At 38.8% G+C, this 11,484-nt stretch overlaps 1 pseudogene across 1 annotated transcript; it reads right to left on the reverse strand.

The window, feature by feature from the left end:
* Positions 1-630: 630 nt before the first annotated feature.
* LOC309860923 (glutathione S-transferase P pseudogene) lies at positions 631-1,496 on the reverse strand (annotated as a pseudogene). The gene has a single exon. The product of its transcript is annotated as a glutathione S-transferase P pseudogene (transcript).
* Positions 1,497-11,484: the final 9,988 nt, after the last annotated feature.

An 11,484-nucleotide genomic window follows, 5' to 3' on the forward strand; every position in this document is an offset into this window, starting at 1 on the left:
GAGGTTTACCTGGAAGAGACATATAAGAGAATAAGAAATCATATCCTTTGGTAACAAGTGTTCTATTTCTGAAGTGCCCAGAGAGTTCAGAGAGCACAAAGGGGCAAGGCAAAGGACACAGGCTACTTTGAGCATGGTTTATAGTCAGGCAGTAAAATCAAGACAAGCAATAGTCCACTAACAAAGAACTAAAGAACAGAAACCAGCTGCCCTTCTCAGTGTGTGTGTGTGTGTGTGTGTGTGTGTGTGTTAGTAACTGTTACCCTAAAAAACTGCTTATGGAAATTAGGTAATTTCCACTCCCACTCCTGACCAGTATAGTATCATTGTTGAATTACAAGTTTAAACAAACTGAAATCTACCCTAAACCAAACACCTACCAAGGCCAGGTAAGTGCAGACTTACTGAAATTACCCATTGTATAAGACCCTCCACTTCCAAATATCTGTGTTAATATTAACTTTGTTTCCAGCTTGATGGAATCTACCATAAAAAAAAAAAAAAGTCCTTTACTTGCCTCCAAGTAATGACTTTGAACAGTGACTTATTTCTTTCACTTTGACAAATCCTTCCAAATTATCATGACTTTAAAGTTTGATTTGGGGATGGTTTCAGAATTTGAAAATCCACCTGCCCAAATTTTCCAAAATATAGAATGTGAGCCTTCTAATATTCTCATTCAGTGACCATACCCTCCCTTTCCTCTGTGGGCTTGTGCTTTCCTGTCCTTATTTAAAATGTATTTCTGAGGATTTTTCTTCAGTCTTCTCCTTCTTCTTTATTTCCGTGCTTGGGAACTTTATTGGTCCTGGAGAAAGGAAGATGTGCAGGGCCCCACCTCCTGCAGAGAATGACAATGCTCTCACTGCTTCCTGGTGTGGTTGATAGGGATCTTCACATGCTAGGGGGAGGCCAGGAAGGACTTGCGCTCCTGCACAGGACTGAGGCACGCCACATAGGCAGAGAGCAGGGGGAAGGAGTCCAGGCAGTGGGGTTCTAGGACCTGGTGAATCAGCAGCAAGTTCAGCAATGTGTAGTCCAAGAAGGAGATCCAGTTGCCTACGATGAAGACCTGTCCCTGCCTGGTCCTAGGACAGCAGGAACTCAAAAGGCTTCAGGTACCCCAGTCGTGCCTTCATAAACCCCTCCTTGCCTGCCGTGGGGTTGGCATAGATGAAGACGAGGTATTTGCAACAGAGATCCTCCATGGAGCCATTCACCACGTCCACCAAGGCGGCCTCCCTCTGGTCCTTCCCACTAAGCCCAAGAGAGTAGCCCAGGTATTGCAGGATGGCCTTGGACTTGTACAGGGTTAAGGTCTCCATCTTGGAATTCAGAAAAATTCCCTGGTAGACAGGAGGGCTTGAGTGAGCCCTACAGGCAGGTCTTGTTGGTCACCACCTCTTCTTCCAGTTCTGGCCCTGGTCAGCCAGCAGGATGCTTATGGCCTTACATCGCTCTCCAACAGGTGAGGAGACAATGCTGTAAGGTGCCATGGTTGCAGCGCTTCCAGCCTTGGCATTGGAGGTGGTGGTGGCAGAGCTCTCTTCAGTTTTCTTCTCTCTCTACACCTCTAGAGATCGTACCCACTCTGATGTTTGTAAACTTGGCAGATGTACAGGTATACGGGAATAATAAATTTAAGGAATCTATTCAGAGACAAAATATGCATATTCATGTCATATTCATAGTATAGGTTCCCTTTAATAAACAGCTCAAGGGGGTTTTATTGCAAATAGTGTATTGGGCAAATGCTCCCAGGGAGTAGAAGTAAGGAACCAGGTGCCATAAACTGAATGTCTGTGTCCCTCCAAAATTCACATGTTGAAACCTAATCCTCAAATGGTGGTATTTGGAAGTGGGGACTTTAGGAGGTGATTAGGTCATGAGGGTGGAGCCATCATGAATGGGATGAATGTCCTCACAGAAGAAGAAACCAAGAATGCTCCCTGACCTTCTATACCACGTGAAGACATGGCAAGAAGATGGCTATCTTTGAACCAGGAACCAGGTCCTCAGCAGACACCAAATCTGCTGAAGCTTGATTCTTGGACATCTCACTTTCCAGAACTGTGAGAAATGACAGTTTGTTGTTCATTAGCCCCCTTGTCAATTATATTTTGTTATTGCAGATTGAAGGGACTAACACATAGGAGGAGTGTAACAGGAAAGAAGAGAAAGCCTATATAAAAATATGTTTTCAAATTGACGATTTCTGTGGAGACTGAGTGCTCAGTCCCACCTGGACTATCTGAAGAAATTTATCATAAGGATCTCCAGATTCAAGGACTATAGAAGAAGCAATTACCCATCATACCCAACCCTCCATTGAGAGTTTCTCCATGAGTGATAAACTTCTTCAATTTGTGGATTGTACATGTGAATTCTTAGCTAGCTCGCAGAGGTGACCTAAAGCATGTGCCAGAAAAACTCTCAAGTAGTATGTGAAAGCAATGCATGCTTGATACTAGGCACAGTCTACACAATATTTTTGCTAAATCAATGACTAGAATGAGTCATGAAGTGGAGAAGAAATGAGGTAGTGCACAAGGTATTTAATATAGTCCTCCTAGCATACCACTTGCATAGGCTGGTATCTTCCATTAATTCCAGTCCATAACCAACTCTCTAAATTGTCAGATGGCTATAAGCGATTAATTTGGCACCTATAGTCCAAGCATCTGTAAATTATTCCAAGTCATAATTGATATTCATCATCTTCTTTCTCAGAGTTCCCTCTCTTCAGCTAGTGTGGGTTTCTTGTATGAGAGGTGACCTGAATCTGGGCACATAGCTGACTTCTCCTGGATTGCTACAATTTTCCATTCAGATTTATGTCTGGGCACTAAAGCAACAAGAGATACCCAGTGAATCTGCTGGATCCCAGACACAGTTTCCTCTTTCCTCATCATATAGCACCAACTCTGTCCCTTTGTCATGATCTGTGTCAGTTACTCCTTCCAGTATGATAACTCCTTTCTTTGTCTATTAGCTCATTGCTAACCTTCAAGTTTAGTGGGAACTTTATTGAGTCCACTGGAAAAAAACATTCCCACATTAGAAATCAAGACTTAGTATCTAATGGAATTTGAATGTGAATACCAGAAACAAAAATTTCTAAAATAAATTGACAGAAGTATGAGAAAAAGAGCCAATGGTACTTTTATCACTTGATTACAGGACTGGCATTCTAGATATTTGGGACACGGTGCCATATACCGGCCATTAGTTCAAAGGAGATCACACATCTTAAAAGACAGTATACCAGAACTGCTTGGTGTCCTGGCTCTGAGTTGTCATTTTATTGAGCAGTTAAGAGGTAATCCTATTACCATATTAGGTTAACACTTTGTGGTGATAGGGTGCAGAGTGAAACAAGTCGATTCCACAGTAACGATAATTTATGCACTGCCTCACGTTGTTTGCCATAAAATTGTCTTGTTAGTCTAAGGAAACCTTGATGATCCCATTCTAATGAATTAGGGATTTTTTAAGACCCTGGATAATATAAGGTTGGCGAAGTACTGAATGTAGGAAAGCAAATCTATGTTGAGAATTATGTTGATTCTGGTAAGTTTAAATTGCTGTCTGCTCTAGAACTGAAAGGGTCTAATTCGAAAGGGTCCAAAAATTCCACCTTGAATCATTTCAACAGGCCACCAAATTGTTCAACTTGAGGTAGTACCATATTTAGGGTCCACACTGGTTGTTGCTGTTGACAGGTTATACATTTAACAATGGCGATAGCTTATCAATCTTCGTGGGAAGGAACCCACACTGTTGGGCCCATGCATAGTTCCATCTCAGCCATCATGGATAATAACTTGCTCATGGGCCCATCATGCAAACACCGCACTGGCTGAGAAGTGGACTGATGCTCATCAGCAGGATGGCCCATCTTGTCCACCTAGTCACACAGGCTTTTTGTCTCTGTCAACTATTAATATGAGACAAACAATAATCTACAAATTTTATCCCAAATCCATCTGAATGTAAGACTCCAGACTTCCTCTGTTTTCCTATGTTCCAATCTTTGCCTGTCTAGCTCCCTATTCAATGAGTCAAATCATGTGTCACTTTGATTCAGAATAAATGACCAAGCATACTACTCCCAACTCTACTCCCTGGGAGGGCATCCTCTTATCACTGTCCTGTAGGACCACACTTGGATTGTGCTGAAGTACAGTTGGATACTTTATTTTCAGAATTAACTAAAGCTGAATTATCTGAGACTTAGACATGAATTTTCCCTCTGGCACTTAGTCCTAAGGAACCTCCTTAGAGGCCATAGATGTGAGCTGGGGATAAACAATGGTTCAGCAGAAGTAATTGATATGGAATTGCGCATCACCTATTTGTATAACTTACATGTGTACCATAGTACACACTAGGGTATTAACTTAGGCCCTATCCTGGATCATTCAGGGCATTCAGATAGTATACCGGAAATAGAGGGGAAATAGGAATTTTAAGGACAATAGGATCGAATGACTATTGTTAAACACCATAAATGATGCTCTAGAAAAATATAATAAATAGCGACTACTAATTAACAGGCGATTGAAAAGATAGAGAAAGGGACTCTGGGAGTTCACAGAGATACATTCTTATTCTGAGGAGGGGAAAAAAAGAAAAAGAAAAAGAAAGAAAAAGAAAAAGAAAAAGAAAAAGGAAAAGCTGAGGACTAGGTCCAAAACTTAATCATCTAAATAGCCCAGCTCCAAAGAAGGTAAAATGCTCAACCAAGGAAACTTGTTTTATCAAAATCAGGGCCATGTTTGGGGAAACAAAAATCAGGGACACATAGATTGCCACCTCCCCAAATATTGAATCTGTAGCTTTTAAAGTGTTCAATAGCAACATAAGGCTACATAATGACTATTGACTTGGACAGCATGGTTCAAAATCATCCTACTTCAATAGGTTGTTGGGGGAATTTTCACAATGATCAGGTTATATCTACAGAGAAAAGACCTCAGGGCTACAGATAAAAAGGCCTGATTTAACCCTGACTCTCTCACTTATTTGCTCTGAAATCTCTAATTTTCAAATTATCTGTTAACTGGAGAAACTAATAATACCCTCATGGAGTCTGACACTTAGATATGCTAAGATGTGATAATTGGTGGAAATAATTTAAATGGTGAGGGTTTGTAATACACTATATGCTGAAGGTACTTGCTATTGGAAATATAGTAAAAAAACTATTTTCTTATAACGAATTATACAAACTTTCACATATATATTAATGTGTGTTTATGACAAAACAGAATCTAGAACCCCTGATTTTCCATGATAATTTTACCATGTGTTTATGTCATTAAATAATATATAGTTTTTATACAAGGCTTAAACTTAATAAAATAGACTCATACTTTATGTATCACCTTCCACTGGATTTTTCTCTTAGTATATGTAGAGCTGGTACTGATCTTGATGCATATAGCACTCTGATTCATTTTCACTACTATTTAGTATTCTGTTGCATGAATGTAAATTTTATAATTCTGACTGTTGGAATATTCAGATGAAAGAATGATTTTCAGACAGCATCCTTCCTCCAGCTTTCCAGATGCAAAGCTGAAGCTTCTCTGCATGTGTCAAGATGTACTCTATGTGCATACCTGTCTGTCTCAACTCAAAAGTTCTGTTAATTACAGGTTGCTCCTCCAGGTAAACATTTTCCTTACAACAAACATTTAATTCCATTTCACTTCAGAGGAAACAGGGTATTTCAAAAAGAAGATGCACTCAGGGTGACTAGGACCCTGACTGTATTAAATGATAGCTATTATAGATCTCAGAGCAGTTTTCTATTACTCTTGGCTTATCAACTCTTCAGGAACCTGAATTTTCTTGTTTCTTGAATCGCATTTGTTGACACTTAAATTTTATGAACCAAACGATATGTTCTAGCCATACTAATTTTTTTTTTTTTTTTAAGCACCATCATTTCTCCATTTCCTCTGGCCAATCCTTTTAGCTAGAACACCTTTCCAGACCCCTACTACATATTAGCTGGTTAGCATCTGTTGATCATTTGGGTCTCAGCTCAAACATCAGTTTGTATTTCCCATATCAAAGCACTGTCCAAACTCTATTACTATTACTTATTTAATTTTCTTTCTATTTTGTAAAACAAAATAGCTTGGAGACAGAGATTATTTTGTATCAGTTCCGTTAGAACTAGAGTGCCTCTCATAGTAGCTGACACCTAATAGGTCAGTGATTCCTGTAGTTAGATGAATTATTTAACTACTATATTTAGTTGATTCCAACTAAATATTTTAATATTCCACATATTTTAATATTCTAACAAGTCTAAAGGCAGAGTGCTGCTTAATATCTGTCTTATTTATAGATTATTTGGAAGATTTGCTTTGTTTTGTTTTAATTTCAGCTAAAATAATAGAGAGTCTTACAATTAAGGAGGTATTTGATTCTACAAAAAGATGGTAATGAATGATAAAAATTCTTGGAATTTTAAATTATCTTCTCAATGTAGTGTTGACATTTAATAAATGATATTTGTACTAGTGGTGTGCAAATGACTTAATTATTAGCCATCAATTAGTATTGACCAGATCCTTTCTGACGAATTTGTATTTTCAAGATAAGTTACTTAACGATTTCCTTCATGCTGCATTAGCTTGTTCTTATTCCACAAATTGCTACAACCCCAAATTTTCATTAGCAGGATCTCAAAATATCTTGGTAATAGCATAATATATTAATATCACCAGGTTGTCCACAATGAACATCTTTCATTGAGAAAGAAACATAAGTTAGCTCTAGCTAGGCAGAGAACTTAACCCTAAAAATGTAAAATATTAATATATAATATTAATATATTATATAATCAAATTAATTATAACCATATATAATCATATATAACCATATTATATATAATCATATATAACCATATTATATATAATCATATATAACCATATATAATCAAAAACTGAAACACAACTATGTAGTAAAATATTTGAAAGAAAGTAAAATAAGTAACTAAGATGGATTTATACTTTTTTAAAAAATCAATTATCAAATTCTTAAAACAAAACAAAACAAAACTGTGTCCCCATCAGGCTGGCTATCTTCCTATTGAGTAATCTAACATTGGCCAAAATCCTCAGGCCACAAACACCTGTCCTTTGCATCTGAAAGGACAGAAGATGCTTCACCATGTATTTAAATCTAAACCCCTTTATTTGCAATTATGAGTAAAAACAACAACAATAACAAAACAAAACAAAAACTTACAAGCCACCTGCAAGGACACAGAATGCCTATCTTTTCTTCTGAAGGGGAGGTGTTGTGGACTCCCTTTGAGACACAAAACCACGTGTCCACATTAACCTCGGGGCTGACCCAGGACACAGGCACCCCTGGCAATGTCTTGTTCTCATATCCAGACCTCCAGAGCTCAGTGGGCAGGAAGGGCTGATCTTCCTGTTCTGAGGTGTTGCGGCCAACCATGGGCTCCCTTCTGTTGGTCTCCAGACTTTCCTGAACACTCAGACACCAGGGGTTGAGCCTTAACTCTAGCTCTGAGAGGAGATTCTGGACTCAGGGGCATTGACTCCCACTCTCGTCTTTCCTCTTCTCTTGCAATCCGGACACCTCACTGAGGAGCTTGTGTCTTGGGATTTTCAGGATGATCATTAGTATGAGGAATACATCTTGGCTTTCTGGTCCAGTTTAACCTGATCCATGCACTTTTAATTCCAGTGCCCTATATAAAATATCCATACTCTTAGAGGTTGGACAATAGGGGCAATAATGTGACAAAAAAAATAAAATAAAATCCTCATTTCTGACTCAGAGAGAAAGTGGAAGTCATGGGGATCAGCCTCATTTTGAACTCTTAACATTCAAATGAATTTTGATGCTAAAATAAAATTTATGTATCCATGCCATGTAAATTCCCACCCCTTCCTGGTTCATTCAGACAGAAAGCTGTTTCTAACAGTGGCCCCTACATGGTCTGCAGCACTGGACCACTCCTACTACCACTGCCCTCCTTCATGTCAGTCCAGCCACAGTGGCTTCCTTGCTACTTTTCTGCCATAGCATTTATGTTTCTGCCTCAGACCCTTTGTGCTGCTGAACTCTCTTCCTAGTGTCCCCTCTACCCGTAAATACCTCCATGGCTCACTTCCTCTTCATCTTCTGTTCTCTTCCCAAAAGTCAAACTCTTAGTGGGCCTTTTCTTAACTACATTATATTAAATATATACCTATCTCCCTTTCCTGCTCTATTTTCTATACCCAACACTCATCACTATCTGATACCTATTATGTTACTTACTTTGTACTGTCTACTTCCCTTTCGTAGAATATTAGCTTTGGGAAGGCAGAAAGTCTGGCTTCTATTATCCACTTCTCTATTCTCAGCATTTAAAACTGCCTGACACTTAACAGATGCTTAAAAAAATAGTTTTTGAGGGGAAGCAACATTTTAGAAATATTTGAAGATTTAGAGTTACCAAGATATTCAGGTCTATAATTTTGATTGCTGAACAAGAGACTGAAGTGGGAAAACATCTTACATCTAATTCAACAAACCCATTACTGTGATGAAAATTTATAACTTTACATATAGGAATGCAGTGTAACATTGGATACTTTTAAAAAAATCTAAAGCTGCAAATTTTAAACTGTTGAGCTCACCCTTCACACTTTCCTAAATTTCTCCTAAATTTCCTAAATTTCTCTTATTTAATTTAATTTAATAATTAAATAAATTAAATCTATTAATTTAATTAATAAATTAATTCTCATACCATAATAAATTAATTCAAGTTACCATTTATTCACTTGTTTCCTCTGTTAATATACAGTTGTAAAGTGCCTCCTCTCAGTCAAATGTTTCCAACAACTTCGTGGTACACTACTAAATTTGGCTTATCATAGGACTTTATCAAACAAAACAACAAGAAACAGTAGATAAGAGTCTTTCTCAGTTACAAAACTTTGCTATACAAATAAAAGAAAATAAAGTTTGTTTGCCTTAGCAGTACCTACTTTTTCTTCATTCTTAATATCAGATGTGCACTTCTAAGTGTATCTAAGACATAAGAGCCTTCTAAATTTTTTTTTTTTTTTTAAATAGGCCTTCTAGGGGCATCTGAGTGGCTCAGTTGGTTAAGCACCTGACTTTGGCTCAGGTCATGATCCTGGGATAGAGCCCCACATTAGGCTTTCTGCTCAGCAGGGAATCTCCCTCTACCTCTGCCTGTCCCCCCACTCATCTTCTCTCTATCTCACTGTCTTTCAAATAAATAAAATCTTCAAAGAATTTAAAAAGAATAAAAATAAGTAAACAAATAAATAGGCCTACTACTACAGGGAAGAACATAGGTATGCTTCTTAGATTGGGGAACAGTGTGCACTTCACACCAATTTATAGATGTATAAAAACCTGTGCCCACACTAATGGTTTTAGTGTGGTTATGTTTCTTTTCTAATTTTAATTTTGTTATTGATTTCTTATCCCGGATTTTAAGTTTCACTGGAAAAGATCTTCATATGTTTTCAACTAATATCAGATCCAGTTATGAACATAATTTTCATGGCCCAGTTGAATTTAAGTTGGAGTGTATCTTAGGGAAAACTAAAGAGGATGAAATGAAATCTTCTTTCTTTTTTTTTCACTCCCCCTACCCCCAAGAAACTTCTTTCTTAACACAATGGTTAGTTTTAGGAAGGTTCTAGTAGGGTTTGAGGGAGGCTCTGCCAATTTCAGGTGAGTGGAGAAGAGTTTAAACTTAAGCAGGGGCGCCTGGGTGGCTCAGTTGGTTGAGTGACTGCCTTGGACTCAGGTCATGATCCCGGACTTCCAGGATTGAGTCCCGCATCGGGCTCCCAGCTCCTTGGGGAGTCTGCTTCTCCCTCTGACCTTCTCCTCTCTCATGCTCTCTCTCACTCATTCTCTCTCAAATAAATAAATAAAATCTTAAAAAAAAAAATTCTTAAACTTAAGCACGGTGACTGAGTGCCTCAGTCAGTTGAGCATTTGACTCTTGGTTTCAGCTAGGGTCATGATCTCAGGGTCCTGTGACCCAGCCCCATGTGGAGCTCTGCTCTCAGCAGGGAGATTGCTGGAGAGTCCCTCTCCATCTGCCCCTTCCCCTGTATGTGATCTCTCTCCCTGCTTCTCTCAAATAAATAAATAAGTAAATATTTTTAAAAAGTGAAAAATAAAAGTAAATTTCATCAAGTTTGTTTAGCCATCCCTGGCTGGATGCTAAGGAATTCATTAAAAAAAGAAGGTAGGGGCAGGGTAGGAGTAGATTTTACTACACTAGACAAATCTCAGACAATCATATCTATATAGAAGATAAATTTGTTTCGCCAATTTACAAAACTCCTTAAACTGTTAAGCAGCATACAACTTCATTGAGACTTTTATTCAGGAGTAATAGATTTAAAGCTACTTAACCAAATCAGTTCTTCAAGCTCGCTTTGCCATTTGCACATGGAATTCATTCATAGTAAGGTAATTGTACAGTAATTACATAAAATATAAAACCTTCCATTTAGATAGATAGATATATGGAATTTTAATTACTACCAGCTAGATTGAAATGCTGCTCCAGTTCAGGGAGTTAAGAAATCAGTGGGATGCTATTTATGTTCTCCAGAACATAGGATACAATCGTGTTTTTCTATTATCTATTGCTCTGAGAAGGCAATTAGTTCCAGGAGCTATGCAGTTTATGGAAAAAAAAAAAAATTAGAATGCCCCCACCTATCCCTAATTAAGATTAAGAGAATTCTTTGTCATGTTGAGTGTATTTAGGCATAAAACTACAATCATTTTGACATTAAATTCTCATTACTGTATTTCTCCAGAGTGATTTTTTTAACAGATAGTCGAAATGCTGACTGATATCACTCTTCCTCTAAATGCCATTCTTTTGCCTACCTTTTCTTATTACCTCTACTTTCATTTCTCCCAACACCAATCGGCAACCTCTTCTCTGTGATGAACTTTGAAATTCATGCAAGGGAAGTGAAAACAAAAACAAACACAACATTATTTCCCCAACGGTTTATGAAAGACCAAAAACTAAGGACCCCCGCCCCCCCCCCAAAAAAAAAGACGGGGGTAAAACCATTCTCAGGCTGCCGGGTTAAGGAGTCAGGAGACCGCCAGGGCCCCCGGGACCAGGCACTGCTGCGCAGTGGCAAGGAGGCAGGGCAGTTCCCCCCACAGCGCGAACCTGTGAAAAGAACCCGCTGCGATTGACCCGCCCAGCCTCTGATCTGCAGTTCAGGTGCGCCTGGGAGCCTCTAACTGCCGCAGAAGGCCTCTGGAGCGACCAAGGGCAGCTCCCTAGCAGTGTCCTAAGAACTCGCTCCTTTCTGCTGGACACAGTGGCTCCTGAACTTTTCCGCCCTTTGCTCTCGGGAAAAGCTGACCCGCACAACCCCAGACCACGGAGCCTAAAAGGAGGCATGCTAGCTCCATTGTCTC

The sequence above is a fragment of the Mustela nivalis genome (genome assembly GCF_964662115.1).
Source record: "Mustela nivalis genome assembly, chromosome: 3".
NCBI classification, from domain to species: Eukaryota; Metazoa; Chordata; class Mammalia; order Carnivora; family Mustelidae; genus Mustela; species Mustela nivalis.